The following is a 15,764-nucleotide window of genomic DNA, read 5'->3' as shown; positions in this document are numbered from 1 at the left end:
GTCTCCTCTCCTCCCCTTCTGGGTGTTTGCTAAGGGATAAGAGAGGATGATATTCAGGAACCCAGTGAGCAGCCATTTTGTTGGTGACTGCAGAGTAAGGCTGCCGTCACACTATCAGTATTTGGTCAGTATTTTACCTCAGTATTGTAAGCCAAAACCAGGAGTGGAACAATTAGAGGAAAAGTATAACAGAAACATATGCACCACGTTTGTATTTATCTCCCACTCCTGGTTTTGGCTTACAAATACTGATGTAAAATACTGACCAAATACTGATTGTGTGACGGCAGCCTTATACTGACAAGTAGACAGTCATCGAGGATGGCAGGCAGCAAGGATTCTGGGAGATATGTGGTGGAAAGAGCAGGGTGACAGCAGCACAGAGTATTTCAGGAGAGCAGTGTGCTGGTCTATGGGGGGGCACCATGCGCGGAGCAGCCAGGGATTGTACATAGAGCGCTGTCTTTTATACACATGGATGGACCGTCTGCTCCACAGAAATCCAGGAAACATTTCTGCGGATTGATGACCTGTTCTGATCCAGACATTGCATGCAAAGACCCCATTCCCCTCCTCAGATCCTGTCTTCTCCATCCTGTCCTGGCGATGTGTGAAAGTGAGACGACAGGCGCAGTCTAGGGTGACGCTGGGAAGGAAATGTAGCCATATAGTAACGATAAAAATGAGACCCCTCTCTTCAGCTGCCTCACCAGCCCTGACTGCACCTAACTGGAGGTCATGCTGCCCCCTCTATTACCCCAGACCCGCGTGCAGGTGCTCAGCCAGAACGACCATAGAATGGGTCCGCTTTCTGAAGATAATACTGCCATAGTGTTCTCACATAATATCGCCATATAGATCACACAATACTATCAAATAGATCACACAATACTGTCATACAGTTCTCACATACCACCATATAGATCACACATAACACTGCCATATAATTCTCACCTAGTACTGCCACATAGATCACACATAATCCCACAATATAGTTCTCATATACCACCGTCATATAGTTTTTACATCATTCCACAACACTGATCAAACATAATACCGCCATATAGATCACATATAATACCGTCACATAGATCACACAATACTTGGCGGCATAATGTGTGATATTATATATATATTATAATATCTCGGCATAATGTGTGGTCTTTATGGAGTACTATGTGATAAATATATATAGCGGCATTATACGTGATCCATATGGTATTGTGCTGCTCTAGGGAGGTCACAGAGACGTATGGTGGTAGGAGCAGGGTGACAGGAGCAAAGAGTATTTCAGGAGAGCTGTGTACTGGTCTATGGGGGGGAGGGTGTGCTCACACTCACACGCTCCCAACTGTATACTTAGCCTTTACTGGCTATTAAAATGGGGGACACCCCCCAAAAAAAGACGTGGGGCCCCCTATAATTAATAATCATCAAATAATACTATGCAGACAGCTGCGGGCTGACATTAATAGCCTAGGAAGGGGCCATGGATATTGTCCCCCCTAGGCTAAAAACATCAGCTCTCAGCCGCCTTTTACATGCGCCTTTTCTGGCGCTTTGCCTGGCAATTTCCACTTGCCCTGTAGCGGTAGCAAGTGGGGTTCATATTTGTGGGGTTAATGTCACCTTCATATTGTCCGGTGACATCAAGCCCACGGCTTACTAATGGAGAGGCGTCTATGAGACACGTATCCATTACTAATCCTATACTTGTATTGTAAATAAAGACTCGGCCAGAATAAAGTCCTTTATTAATCTTTTTTAACCCCTTCATGCCGCGGCCCTTTTTCATTTTTGTGTTTTCGTTTTTCGCTCCCCTCCTTCCCAGAGCCATAACTTTTTTATTTTTCCGTCAATATGGCCATGTGAGGGCTTATTTTTTGCGGAACGAGTTGTACTTTTGAACGACATCATTGGTTTTACCATGTCGTGTACTAGAAAACGGGAAAAAAATTCCAAGTGCGGTGAAATTGCAAAAAAGTGCAATCCCACACTTGTTTTTTGTTTGGCTTTTTTGCTAGGTTCACTAAATGCTAAAACTAACCTGCCATTATGATTCTCTAGGTCATTACGAGTTCATAGACACCTAACATGTCAAGGTTATTTTTTACCTAAGTGGTGAAAAAAAATTCCAAACTTTGCTTAAAAAAAAAAAAAAAAGTGCCATTTTCCGATACCCGTAGCGTCTCCAATTTTCGTGATCTGGGGTCGGGTGAGGGCTTATTTTTTGCGTGCCGAGCTGATGTTTTTAATGATACTATTTCGGCACAGATGCGTTCTTTTGATCGCCCGTTATTGCATTTTAACGCAATGTCGCGGCGACCAAAAAAACGTAATTCTGGCGTTTCGGATTTTTTTCTCGCTACGCTGTTTAGCGATCAGGTTAATGCTTTTTTTTAATTGATAGATCGGGCGATTCTGAACGCGGCGATACCAAATATGTGTAGGTTTTTTTTTTTTTTATTGTTTTATTTAGGATGGGGCGAAAGGGGGGTGATTTAAACTTTTATTTTTTTTCACATTTTTAAAAACTTTTTTTTCACTTTTGCCATGCTTCAATAGCCTCCAAGGGAGGCTAGAAGCAGGCACAGCCCGATCGGCTCTGCTACATAACAGCAATCATCAGATCGCTGCTATGCAGCAGAAATGCAGGTGTGCTGTGAGCGCCGACCACAGGGGGGCGCTCACAGCAGGCCGGCATCAGTAACCATAGAGGTCTCAAGGACCTCTATGGTTACCCTCCTGATGCATCGCCGACCCCCGATCATGTGACGGGGGTCGGCGATTACGTCATTTCCGGCCGCCCGGCCGGATGCGGTAGTTAAATGCCGCTGTCTGCATTTGACAGCGGCATTTAACAGGTTAATAGCGGCGGGTGAATAGCGATTTCACCCGCCGCTATTGCTCGCACATGTCAGCTGTACAAAACAGCTGACATGTCGCGACTTTGATGTGCGCTCACCGCCGGAGCGCACGTCAAAGCAGGGGACCCGACATGCGCAGTACATGTACGGCGCATGTCGCGAAAGGGTTAAGCCATATCGAATGCATAATCCTCGACTCCCTCACCTCCCACAACAAAAATAATAAACCACAATGGGGAAAGACACGCAGGGGGGAGAGGAGTGCATAGGAGAGGATTAGATACTTACTGCTGAGCCGTGTATCTAATCCTGTCCTGATACCGACTGCTGAGCCGTGTATCTAATCCTGTCCTGTGTGATACCGACTGCTGAGCCGTGTATCTAATCCTGTCCTGTGTGATACCGACTGCTGAGGACACAGTACACAGGACAGGATTAGCTACACAGGACTAGATTAGCTACACAGGACTAGATTAGCTACACAGGACTAGATTAGCTACACAGGACTAGATTAGCTACACAGGACTAGATTAGCTACACAGGACTAGATTAGCTACACAGGACTAGATTAGATTAGCTACACAGGACAGAGGTAGCAGTGGTAGGTGTATATAGAGGCAGGTAGCAGTGGTTATATAGAGGCAGATTTTGGTATATAGAGGCAGGTAGCAGTGGTAGGGTGGTATATAGAGGCAGGTAGCAGTGGTATACAGAGGCAGGCAGCAGTGGTATACAGAGGCAGGCAGCAGTGGTATACAGAGGCAGGCAGCAGTGGTAGGTGGTATACAGAGGCAGGCAGCAGTGGTATACAGAGGCAGGCAGCAGTGGTAGGTGGTATACAGAGGCAGGCAGCAGTGGTATACAGAGGCAGGCAGCAGTGGTAGGTGGTATACAGAGGCAGGCAGCAGTGGTATACAGAGGCAGGCAGCAGTGGTATACAGAGGCAGGCAGCAGTGGTATACAGAGGCAGGCAGCAGTGGTATACAGAGGCAGGCAGCAGTGGTATACAGAGGCAGGCAGCAGTGGTATACAGAGGCAGGCAGCAGTGGTATACAGAGGCAGGCAGCAGTGGTATACAGAGGCAGGCAGCAGTGGTAGGTGGTATATTGGGGCAGGCAGCAGTGGTATATAGGGGCAGGTAGCAGTGGTAAGTGGTATATAGGGGCAGGTAACAGTGGTATATATAGGCAGGTAGCAGTGGTAGGTGGTATATTGGGGCAGGCAGCAGTGGTATATAGGGGCAGGTAGCAGTGGTAGGTGGTATATATAGAGGCAGGTAGCAGTGGTAGGTGGTATATAGGGGCTGGTAGCAGTGGTATATAGGGGCAGGTAGCAGTGGTAGATGTATAAGAAAAAAAAAACCCCTGTACTTACTGTACCTTCAGTCCTCTCCCAGGAAGTGCTGAATCCTGTTCAGGGCAGAGCAGTGTGACGATCTCCCTGCTGTGCTCTGAACAGGTCAGCAGTGAGTAGTGATTGCAGCCTGTAACGTAATACGAAGTACAGGCTGCAATCACAGTTCCTCGCTGCAGATACTTACCTCGGACCCTCGTTTCCCAGCAGCAGCATCTCCCTGGCAGCTCCTGCCATCGCACGCACTGAGCTGTGTGTGCGAAGACAGAGGAAAATAAACAAAATGGCCGCGATCTCCTCTCACAGCTGTGACGTAGCAGCTCAGTGGGCGTGCCCAAGTCACAGCTGAGAGGCAGGAGGAGCGGCCTCAATGAAAGAGATGCGGTCGGAGCCCGACTGTTGGCTCCTATGCCCATAGCTGCCGTAAGTGAGGTGTGCAAGTGTCGTGCCCAGACACTTACACCCACACTAATGAAAATGGCGGCCTCCAGTGGTAAAAGTAAAAGTGAATAAATAAAAAAGTATGAAAGTAGTACATTTACTTTTGTATTAAAAATAATTGATTATATAATCAATAATTATTAATACAAAAACTAAAATCACGGCACCCTCCCTTTAAAAGGGGTTTCCTGAAATTCCAACATCGTCAATAAAGTGTTAGAAACATTCTATGTGGTTTCTCCTTGTCACCTCATCGGTAGCTCTTTTTTATCTGACCCCCTGCAGCTCCGATATCATTTCACTGACAGGAGCCTGAAATAGTCAGTCCTGGAAAGTATCACATGCCCCCATTCTAAGGTGGAAAAACTACCTATCCTAGGAGCCTTCTGTGATCCAGTGTCACCCCCTAGTGCCTCTAATTACTTTTAGTCTCTCCATTCAGTTTCTCATTTTTCATTTTTTTGAGGAATGTGTGTAAACCAGGTTAGACAAGTTTGTATCATCTTAGCAATAAGTTACAGCTAAGGACACAACAGCTGCAAACAGAGCTGCTAGTTAGTTGTGCAGTCTTTACTCATCGGTGGGATATGTGAAGCACAGGGCTCCGAATCATGTCCTTAGTGGCACCACAGTCACACGTTACAAGGAAGCAGTGCTGCAAGTAAATTCCTCAGTAACATCTTGCTGTCTTTATTCATTGTGCACAGGATGGTATCCTCTTAGCAGTGCTATAGCAATGGACACACGGCGGAGAAGCAGCGCTGCAGGTAAAGTATTTAGTGTTGTTTCCACATATGGTGTTCTTTGCTGTATTGCAGCTTTAATGCAAGTACCCACCTTGTACTTACAGACCGTAACTAGTGCGCATGAGCTGTAACTGCTGCTGCCTGCATATATTAAAGGGATCACATCTGTGCATGCTCATCCTGCAACAGAACTACACAGGGACACTACCAATGGAAACTATTTGGGAGAGAGATTTATTACAAACAATGCAATTTGGATAACTGATACACAGCTTACAAGAAAATTAATAATATATGTATTAATACAAGATGGGTTGTGTGGGAATGCCTCTTTAATAATCGAAATTGTACTTTCCTATTTCTTTCAGTGCAAGCTTGGCATCAATTCCATAAACACGCATTAACCAGTGCCTGCAATAACAGTTATCTGGGAGACTCACGTACTCACTATGTTAAAAAATGCCATCCGGCTAACAATATACACATTAGGTTATCGGCAGCAGTGGAAATGTAGTGCTACACATGGATAGGCCAGGTCTACCTCGCGGAGGAGCCACTGCGTATTTGGGGTTTTCCGCTTTGATGGAAGTTGCAGAAAAAAGTAATGGAATGATGCATCATAATTAGCTAAGACAAACAATAAGTGGTATGCTGATTGGGTAAAGTTTCATGCTTCATGCTCAACATGTCCCAAGAATTTGGGGCCTTTGTGTTTTAATTTTCCAAGTCAAGAGCTGTATTACAAATAAACAACAAAATCTTAGTTAGATGAGTGAACCCTTAGTCTGTGGCCACACAGCAGTGTATACAATCAGAAAGTGCAATGTGAAAAAGCAAACATACATTGCACTCGCACCAAATGTTCATCTCTGAGTTTTGCTCATGTGGAATTGGGGTGAAGAAAGAAATCGCAGCATGCTGGGTATGGTCGCTTAAAACAACAGAGACTCGCCAATGCAAGTCAGTAGGAGGCGAGAAAAAAAAATTGCACAGCACACCGACCATGCATGTGTCATCCAATTTTTACGCACCCATCTCATAGGAAACCTAACATTTCATCAGTCAAGTACAGTGAATTCACAGTGAACCGTCAGAATAAATAGAATAGGAAGATGTCAATGAGCTATATAGTCAATAGTGATGAGCGAACATGCTCAGATAACGTGTCACCTGAACATGCTCGGGTGTTCTCCAAATACCTCGGTCGTGCTCGCATAATATGTTCGAGTTCCTGCAGCTGCAACACATGCAGGTTATTGCCTAACAGCTGCAAAACAGGGCAGCACGGTGGCTCAGTGGTTAGCATTGCAGCACTGGGGTCCTGGGTTCAAATCCCACCAAGGACAACATCAGCAAAGAGTTTGTATGTTCTCCCCTTGTTTGCGTGGGTTTCCTCCAGGTTCTCCGGTTTCCTCCCACACTCCAAAGACATAATGTAATACATACATAAATAATATTATTCGAGCACAATCAAGGTACTGCGATAACACGTTAGCCGAGCACGTTCGCTCTTCACTCAATCAGTGACTTGAATGTGTATTTTTGTGTACTTGTATTAAGCGAATAAAAGAAAAAAAAATGATGTGGGGTTTCCCTTATTTTTACTAACCAGCTGAAAGAAATCAGATAGCTGGGGGCTGATATTATTCTGAGAAGGGACCAATATCCATGGAGCTTCTCAGACTATTAATATCAGCCCACAGCGGTCTGCTTAGCCTTTACCGGGGATCAAAGAAAAAAAAGACGTGCCGCCCCCCCCTATTTTTACTAACCAGCAAAGGCTAAGCAGATAGCTGGGGGCTGATATTAATAGTCTGGAAAGGGCCATGCATAATGGTCCCTTCCCAAACTAACAACACAAGCCCTCAGCCGCCACAGAAATGCCTTAGATGTGACAATTTTGGTGCTTAGTCTCTGCTCTTCCTGATTGCCCTGGTGCATTGGCAATTGGGGTAATGGTTTTGGGATTAATGTGAGCTTTGCAATGTCCGCTGTCATCAAGCCCAGGGGTTAGGAATGGAGAGGCGTCTTGTTAAGGTACACTTAGGGTATGTGCACACGTCAGGATTTCTTGCAGAAATTTCCTGAAGAAAACCGGAAATTTTCTGCAAGAAATCCGCATATTTTTTTGGCGTTTTTTTCCCTTTTTTTTCGCGTCTTTTTTAGCATTTTGCAAGCGTAATTAGCTTGCAGAATACTAAAGTTTTTCAAGCGATCTGTAGCATCGCTTGGAAAACTGACTGACAGGTTGGTCACACTTGTCGAACATAGTGTTTGACAAGTGTGACCAACTTTTTACTATAGATGCTGCTTATGCAGCATCAATAGTAAAAGATAGAATGTTAAAAATAATAAAAAAAATTTAAAAAATGGTTATACTCACCCTCTGCAGACAGCCGATATCCTCAGCGGCGTCCGTTCCTATAGATGGTGTGGTTCAGGACCTTCGATGACGTCGCGGTCACGTGAGCGGTCACATGACCGGTCTCGCGACCAATCACAAGACAGCGACGTCATCGCAGGTCCTGAACCACACCATCTATAGGAACCGAAGCGGCAGCATGCAGCGGTGAGAGGCGGGAACACTCCGGGGGCCATCGAAGGTGAGTATATGACTATTTTTTATTTTAATTCTTTTTTTTTGACCAATTATATGGTGCCCAGTCCGTGGAGGAGAGTCTCGTCTCCTCCACCCTGGGTACCAACCGCATATAATCTGCTTACTTCCCGCATGGTGTGCACAGCCCCGTGCGGGAAGTAAGCAGATCAATGCACACCTAGGTGTGCGGAATCCCCGCAATTCCGCATTTTTAACCCCTTCGTGCCATGCGCCGTACTAGTACGGCGCTGCCGGCACTGCATTAGTGCCAGCCGCAGTACTAGTACGGCGCCCCGATCACCGCGGTCTCACGCTGAGCGCTGCGGTGATCGGGTGCGGGTGTCAGCTGTATATAACAGCTGACACCCCGCAGCAATGCCCACGATCGGCGCTGTCGCCGATCGGGGGCATTTAACCCCTCTGATGCCGCTGTCAATAGTGACAGCGGCATAGAGGGGGATCGCGCAGGGACGGGGGCTCCCTGCGCTCTCCCACCGGAGCAACGCGATGAGATCGCGCTGCTCCGGTGACCTGGAAGGAGTCCCCGGATCCAAGATGGCCGCGGGACTCCTTCCGGTTCATAAGATGACCCTGCTTGCCGGCGTCTGCTGAGAATTCCTCATAGCAGGCGCCGGCAAGCCTCTGCAACGTGCCTGTCAGATCGGTGATCTGACAGAGTGCTGTGCACACTATCAGATCACCGATCTGTGATGTCCCCCCCTGGGACAAAGTAAAAAAGTTAAAAAAAAAATTTTCCACATGTGTAAAAAAAAAAAAAAAAAAAAAATTCCTAAATAAAGAAAAAAAAATAAATATATTCCCATAAATACATTTCTTTATCTAAATAAAAAAAACACCACACAATAAAAGTACACATATTTAGTATTGCCGCGTCCGTAACGACCCCACCTATAAAACTATATCACTAGTTAACCCCTTCAGTGAACACCGTAAAAAAAAAAAAAAAAAAAAAAAAAAAAACGAGGCAAAAAACAACGCTTTATTCTCATACCGCCACACAAAAAGTGGAATAACACGCGATCAAAAAGACGGATATAAATAACCATGGTACCGCTGAAAACGTCATCTTGTCCCGCAAAAAAAAAGCCGCCATACAGCATCATCAGCAGAAAAATAAAAAAGTTATAGCTCTCAGAATAAAGCGATGCAAAAACAATTATTTTTTTATATAAAATAGTTTTTATTGTGTAAAAGCGCCAAAACATAAAAAAATTACATAAATGAGGTATCGCTGTAATCGTAGTGACCCGAAGAATAAAACTGATTTATCCTTTTTACCAAACGCGGAACGGTATAAACGCCCCCCCTAAAAGAATTTCAGGAATTGCTGGTTTTTGTTCATTCCGCCTCCCAAAAATCGGAATAAAAAGCGATCAAAAAATGTCATGTACCCGAAAATGGTACCAATAAAAACGTCAACTCGTCCCGCAAAAAACAAGATCTCACATGACTCTGTGGACCAAAATATGGAAAAATCATAGCTCTCAAAATGTGGTGATGCAAAAACTATTTTTTGCAATAAAAAGCGTCTTTTAGTGTGTGATGGCTGCCAACCATAAAAATCCGCCCAAAAAACGCTATAAAAGTAAATCAAATCCCCCTTCATCACCCCCTTAGTTAGGGAAAAATAATAAAATTTTAAAAAATATATTTATTTCCATTTTCCCGTTAGGCTACTTTCACACTAGCGTTGGTACGGGGCCGTCGCGCTGCGTCGGCCCGACGTACCGACGCATGCTGTGCAAGCGCCGCACAACGGGGGCAGCGGATGCTGTTTTTCCACGCATCCGCTGCCCCATTGTGAGGTGCGGGGAGGTGGGGGCGGAGTTCCAGCCGCGCATGCGCGGTCGGAAATGGTGGACCGTCGGCACAAAAAAAGTTACATGTAACGTTTTTTGCTGCCGGCGGTCCGCCACAACACGACGCAACCGTCGCACGACGCTTGCGACGTGTGTCAATACGTCGCTAATGTTAGTCTATGGGGAAAAAACGCATCCTGCAGATGACTTTGCAGGATGCGTTTTTTCGCCAAAACGACGCATTGCGACGTATGCAAAAAAACGCTAGTGTGAAAGTAGCGCTAGGGTTAGGACTAGGGTTAGGGTTGGGGTTAGGGTTTCAGTTAGAATTGGGGAGTTTTCACTGTTTAGGCACATCAGGGGCTCTCCAAACGCGACATGGCGTCCGATCTCAACGCGTTTGCGTTAAAAACGCATGCGTTTTTATAGAAAAAAACCAGAACACACACTGAAAAGTCACCCACCACCATCAAGGTGATAAAGGGATCCAAACCCTAACCCTACCCCTAAACTCATCCCTAACCGTTTAATGAACATTTTCTGACAGTCATAGTGCCACGTATTTCAGTGCCACGTATTTCAGTGCCACGTCTTTCAGTGCCACGTCTTTCAGTGCCACGTCTTTCAGTGCCACGATATTTCAGTGCCACGATATTTCAGTGCCACGATATTTCAGTGCCACATATTTCAGTGCCACGTATTTAAGTGCTACGATATTTCAGTGAAATACGTGGCACTGAAATATCGTGGCATTTACGTTAAATACGTGGCACTTTTATACGTGGCACTTATATACGTGGCACTTATATACGTGGCACTTATATACGTGGCCACTGAAATATCGTGGCACTTATATACGTATATACGTATATAAACGTATTTCAGTGCCACGTATTTCAGTGCCACGTATTTCAGGTTAGGGGTAGGGTTAGGGTTTTTTGGTTTTTTCTGTTTTCTTGTGTTTTTCTATAAAACGCGTTTTACCGCGTTTACATGCGTTTTTTCACACATGCGTTTTTTTAAAAAACGCATGCAGATAAAAACGCAAGTGTGAAACCAGCCTTACCCTTGGGAAAATAAAAACATGGGGGCTAAAATATGATTTTCGTGGAAAAAAATATATTTTTTATTTTCGCGGCTCTGCGTTATAAACTGTAGTGAAGCACTTGGGGGTTCAAAGTTCTCACAACACATCTAGATAAGTTCCGTGGGGAGTCTAGTTTCCAATATGGGGTCACTTGTGGGGGGTTTCTACTGTTTAGGTACATCAGGGGCTCTGCAAATGCAACATGACACCTGCAGACCAATCCATCTAAGTCTGCATTTCAAACGGCGCTCCTTCACTTCCGAGCTCTGCCATGCGCCCAAACAGTGGTTCCCCCCAATGTATGGGGTATCAGCGTACTCAGGACAAATTGGACAATAACTTTTGTGGTCCAATTTCTCCTGTTACCCTTGGGGGAAAAAAAATTGCGGGCTAAAACATCATTTTGTGGAAAGAAAAAATGATTTTTTAATTTTCACAGCGCTACATTCTAAACTTTAGTGAAACAACTGGGGGTTAAAAGTGCTCACCACACATCTAGATTAGTTCCTTAGAGGGTCTACTTTCCAAAATGGTGTCACTTGTGGGGGTTTCCACTGTTTAGGCACGTCAGGGGCTCTCCAAACACGACATGGGTTCCGATCTCAATTCCAGCCAATTTTGCATTGAAAAGTCAAATGGCGCTCCTTCCCTTCCGAGCTCTGCCATGCGCCCAAACAGTGGTTTATCCCCATATATGAAGTATCAGCGTACTCAGGACAAATTGCACAACAACTTTTGGGGTCCAATTTATCCTGCTACCCTTGGGAAAATAAAAAATTTGGGGCAAAAAGATCATTTTTTGTGAAAATTAATATTAATTTTTTTTACGGCTCTACATTATAAACTTCTGTGAAGCACTTGGAGGTTCAAAGTGCTCACCACACATCTAGATTAGTTCCTTAGAGGGTCTACTTTCCAAAATGGTGTCACTTGTGGGGGTTTCCACTGTTTAGGCACGTCAGGGGCTCTCCAAACACGACATGGGTTCCGATCTCAATTCCAGCCAATTTTGCATTGAAAAGTCAAATGGCGCTCCTTCCCTTCCGAGCTCTGCCATGTGCCCAATCAATGGTTTACCCCAAGATGTGGGGTATCGGCGTACTCAGGACAAATTGTACAACGACTTTTTTGGTCCAATTTCTCCTGTTACCCTTGGTAAAATAAAACAAATTGGATCTGAAGTAAAAATTTTGTGAAAAAAAAGTTAAATGTTCAATTTTTTTTAAACATTCCAAAAATTCCTGTGAAGCACCTGAAGGGTTAATAAACTTTTTGAATGTGGTTTAGAGTACCTTGAGGGGTGCAGTTTTTAGAATGGTGTCACTTTTGGACATTTTCTGTCATATAGACCCCTCAAAGTCACTTCAAGTGTGAGGTGGTCCGTAAAAAAAATGGTTTTGCAAATTTTGTTGCAAAAATGAGAAATCGCTGGTCAACTTTTAACCCTTATAACTCCCTAACAAAAAAAAATGATGTTTCCAAAATTGTGCTGATGTAAAGCAGACATGTGGGAAATGTTGTTTATTAACTATATTATGTGATATGACTCTCTAATTTAAGGGCATAAAAACGAAAAATTTGAAAATTGCTAAATTTTCATAATGTTCGACAAATTTCAGTTTTTTTCACAAATAAATGCAAGTCATATCGAAGAAGTTTTACCACTATCATCAAGTACAATATGTCACGAGAAAACAATCTCAGAATCACCAGGATCCGTTGAAGCGTTTCAGAGTTATGACCTCATAAAGTGACAGTGGTCAGAATTGTAAAAATTGGCCGTGTCACTTAGGTGAAAACAGGCTTTGGGGTGAAGGGGTTAATGAACATGTTGCTTTTTTTTCCGCAATGCGATTTTTTCGCAGAAAAAAATGCAACATTTGCACAAAAAATGCAAAATACACTGTAAACAATAGGAGGCATATGTTAGCGTTTTTTTCGCGTTTTTATAGCGAAAAAACGCGAAAAATACTGAACGTGTGCACATGGCCTTACACTAAACGACTTACAAACGATCACGACCAGCGATACGACCTGGCCGTGATCGTTGGTAAGTCGTTGTGTGGTTGCTGGGGAGCTGTCACACAGACAGCTCTTTCCAGCGACCAAGGATCAGGGGAACAACTTCGGCATCGTTGAAACTGTCTTCAACGATGCCGAAGTCCCCCTGCAGCACCCGGGTAACCAGGGTAAACATCGGGTTACTAAGTGCAGGGCCACGCTTAGTAACCCGATATTTACCCTGGTTACCATTGTAAAAGTTAAAAAAAAACAAAAAACAGTACATACTCACATTCTGATGTCTGTCACGTCCCCCGCCGGCGTCCACAGGCGTGACACATTCAGTGCAGGGAAGCTCTCGGCAGCAGCGCGTGCATATTAGCAGCGCTCTTGCCGAAAGCAGTTTTAACCCTGTGGACGCCGGGGGACGTGACAGACATCAGAATGTGAGTATGTACTGTTTTTTTTTTTTTACTTTTACAATGGTAACCAGGGTAAATATCGGGTTACTAAGGGCGGCCCTGCGCTTAGTAACCCGATATTTACCCTGGTTACAAGTGAACACATCGCTGGATCGGCGTCACACACGCCGATCCAGCGATGACAGCGGGTGATCAGCGACCAAAAAAAGGTCCTGATCATTCCCCAATGACCAACGATCTCCCAGCAGGGGCCTGATCGTTGGTCGCTGTCACACATAACGAGATCGTTAGCGGGATCGTTGCTACGTCACCAAAAGCGTGACGTTGCAACGATATCGTTATATGTGACTCAGCCTTTAGACACTAATCCCGAAAGTTAAAAGTAACAAAACACACAGGAAAGTCATTTATTTGTAAAACACGCAACAACAATTATCCTCGTTTACCCATTTAATACCATAAACTAATCGAAAGGGTCTGCTGAAATCCATAATATGAATGTCCCACGACAATCACAGACTCTGCTACATCCGGAGGCTGTGATGAGCAGTGACATCATTACCGCTCACCATGGCCGTCAGAACTCACGGAGTAGCGTGTGAATCCGCTGCTGTGAAAAGCAGTGACGTCAGTAAGTTATCGCACTTCACAGTCAAACTGCAGAAACCTTACTGACATCACCACTTGCAGCATGAGAACAGGCAGTAAGTTCACACGCCGAGAGCGCTGACGTCGGTAAGGTTACTGCATTTCATCGGCTGTGAACTGCGATAACCTTACTGATAACACAGCTCGTTACAGCAGCGGATTCACAGGCTACTCTGTGTGTGTTCCGACAGCCGTGGTGAGCAGCATCGCTACTGATGTTACCACTCATCATAGCCTCCTGATGTACCCTGGGATCGTTGTGGGACGTCCATGTTATGGACTACTGAGGACCCTTTGGATTACTTTTTTAATTGTATAAATGGGTTAAAAAGGGTAATGGCCAGGAAGTGCTTTTTACAAATAAAGTACTTTTTTTTCTCTTTTAATTTATGGGGTTAGAAATGGGGGTGTCTGACAGACACCTCTCCATTACTAACCCCCCTGGGCGTGATGACAGCAGACATTGCACAGCTAACATCAATCCTAGAACAATTACCCTGATTGCCAATGCACAAGGGAAAATATGGAAGAGCCGAAGCTACAAACCAGAATTTGCACTTCTAATGAATGCGCCATTTCTTGGGCGGCTGAAGGCTGGTGTTTTTAGCTTGGGCTCCCTCTTATTTTTAACAACCAGCTGAGGGAAAACAGACAGATTGGGGGTGGTGTTACTATTCTGACAAGAGGCCACTATCCATGGAGCTTACCAAGCCTATTAATATCAGCCAGAAGCTGTCTGCTTAGCCTTTACTGGTTATTAAAAATGGGGAACCCCATGTCTTTTTTTGGGTCCCCTCTTTTATATAACCAGTAAAGGCTATGCAGACAACTGCAAGCTATTATCAACCCCTTTCCGACATCGGGCGCACATTTACGCCAATGTCGGACTACGGTGGTGTTTTGAACAGCTGTCATGTGCCCGGAATAGCCGCGGGTGGAACTGTGATCCACCCACAGCTATTAACCCCTTAAATGCCGCTGTCAAACACCCACAGCGGCATTTAAATCACGCTTCTGGCAATCGCGTCGGAAATACGCACACCAGTGACCCCGTCACGTGATCGTGGGTCACCGATGTGTTGGCATGACAACTGGAGGTCTCCTGGAGACAGCTATGGTTGTCAGTGCCGGCTTGCCAGATCTGATCATCGCTTTTATGTAGCAGAGCCGATCGGGCTATGGCAGCCTTTAGTCTCCCATGCCTAAAAAAAAAATAAAGTTTTTAAAAATATAAAAAAAATAAAAATTCTAATCACCCTCCTTTTGCTCCATTCAAAATAAAACAATCTAAAATCAAACATACACATTTAGTATCACCGCGTTCAGAATCGCCCGATCTATCAATAATAAAAAAAAGTATTAACCTGATCGCTAAATGAGTAGCGAGAAGAAAAGTCAAAACGCCAGCAAGATCACGAATAACGGAAACACTACAGGTATCGGAAAATGACACTTCTTTTTTTATTTTTTTAAATAAAGTTTGGAATTTTTTTTCACCACCTAGATAAAAAAGAACCTAGACATGTTTGGTGTTTATGAACTCATAATGACATGGAGAATCATAATGGCAGATCAGTTTTAGCATTTAGTGAACCTAGTAAAAAAAAAAGCCAAACAAAAAACAAGTGTGGGATTGCACTTTTTTTTGCAATTTCACCGCACTTTTTTCCCCTGTTTTCTAGTACACTACATGGTACAACAAATGGTGTCATTCAAAAAGTACAACTCGTCCCGCAAAAAACAAGCCCTCACATGGCCATATTGATGGAAAAAATAAAAA

At 44.4% G+C, this 15,764-nt stretch overlaps 1 protein-coding gene across 12 annotated transcripts in view; it reads right to left on the bottom strand.

Moving 5' to 3' along the window:
• Positions 1-15,764, bottom strand: part of LOC143764254 (uncharacterized) — a 201,317-nt gene that overhangs the window by 135,953 nt on the left and 49,600 nt on the right. The window lies entirely within an intron of this gene.

Source organism: Ranitomeya variabilis, chromosome 4, assembly GCF_051348905.1.
Source record: "Ranitomeya variabilis isolate aRanVar5 chromosome 4, aRanVar5.hap1, whole genome shotgun sequence".
NCBI classification, from domain to species: Eukaryota; Metazoa; Chordata; class Amphibia; order Anura; family Dendrobatidae; genus Ranitomeya; species Ranitomeya variabilis.
The sequence above is the reverse complement of the archived record's forward strand: the minus strand, read 5'-3'. Positions and strand labels throughout refer to the sequence as shown.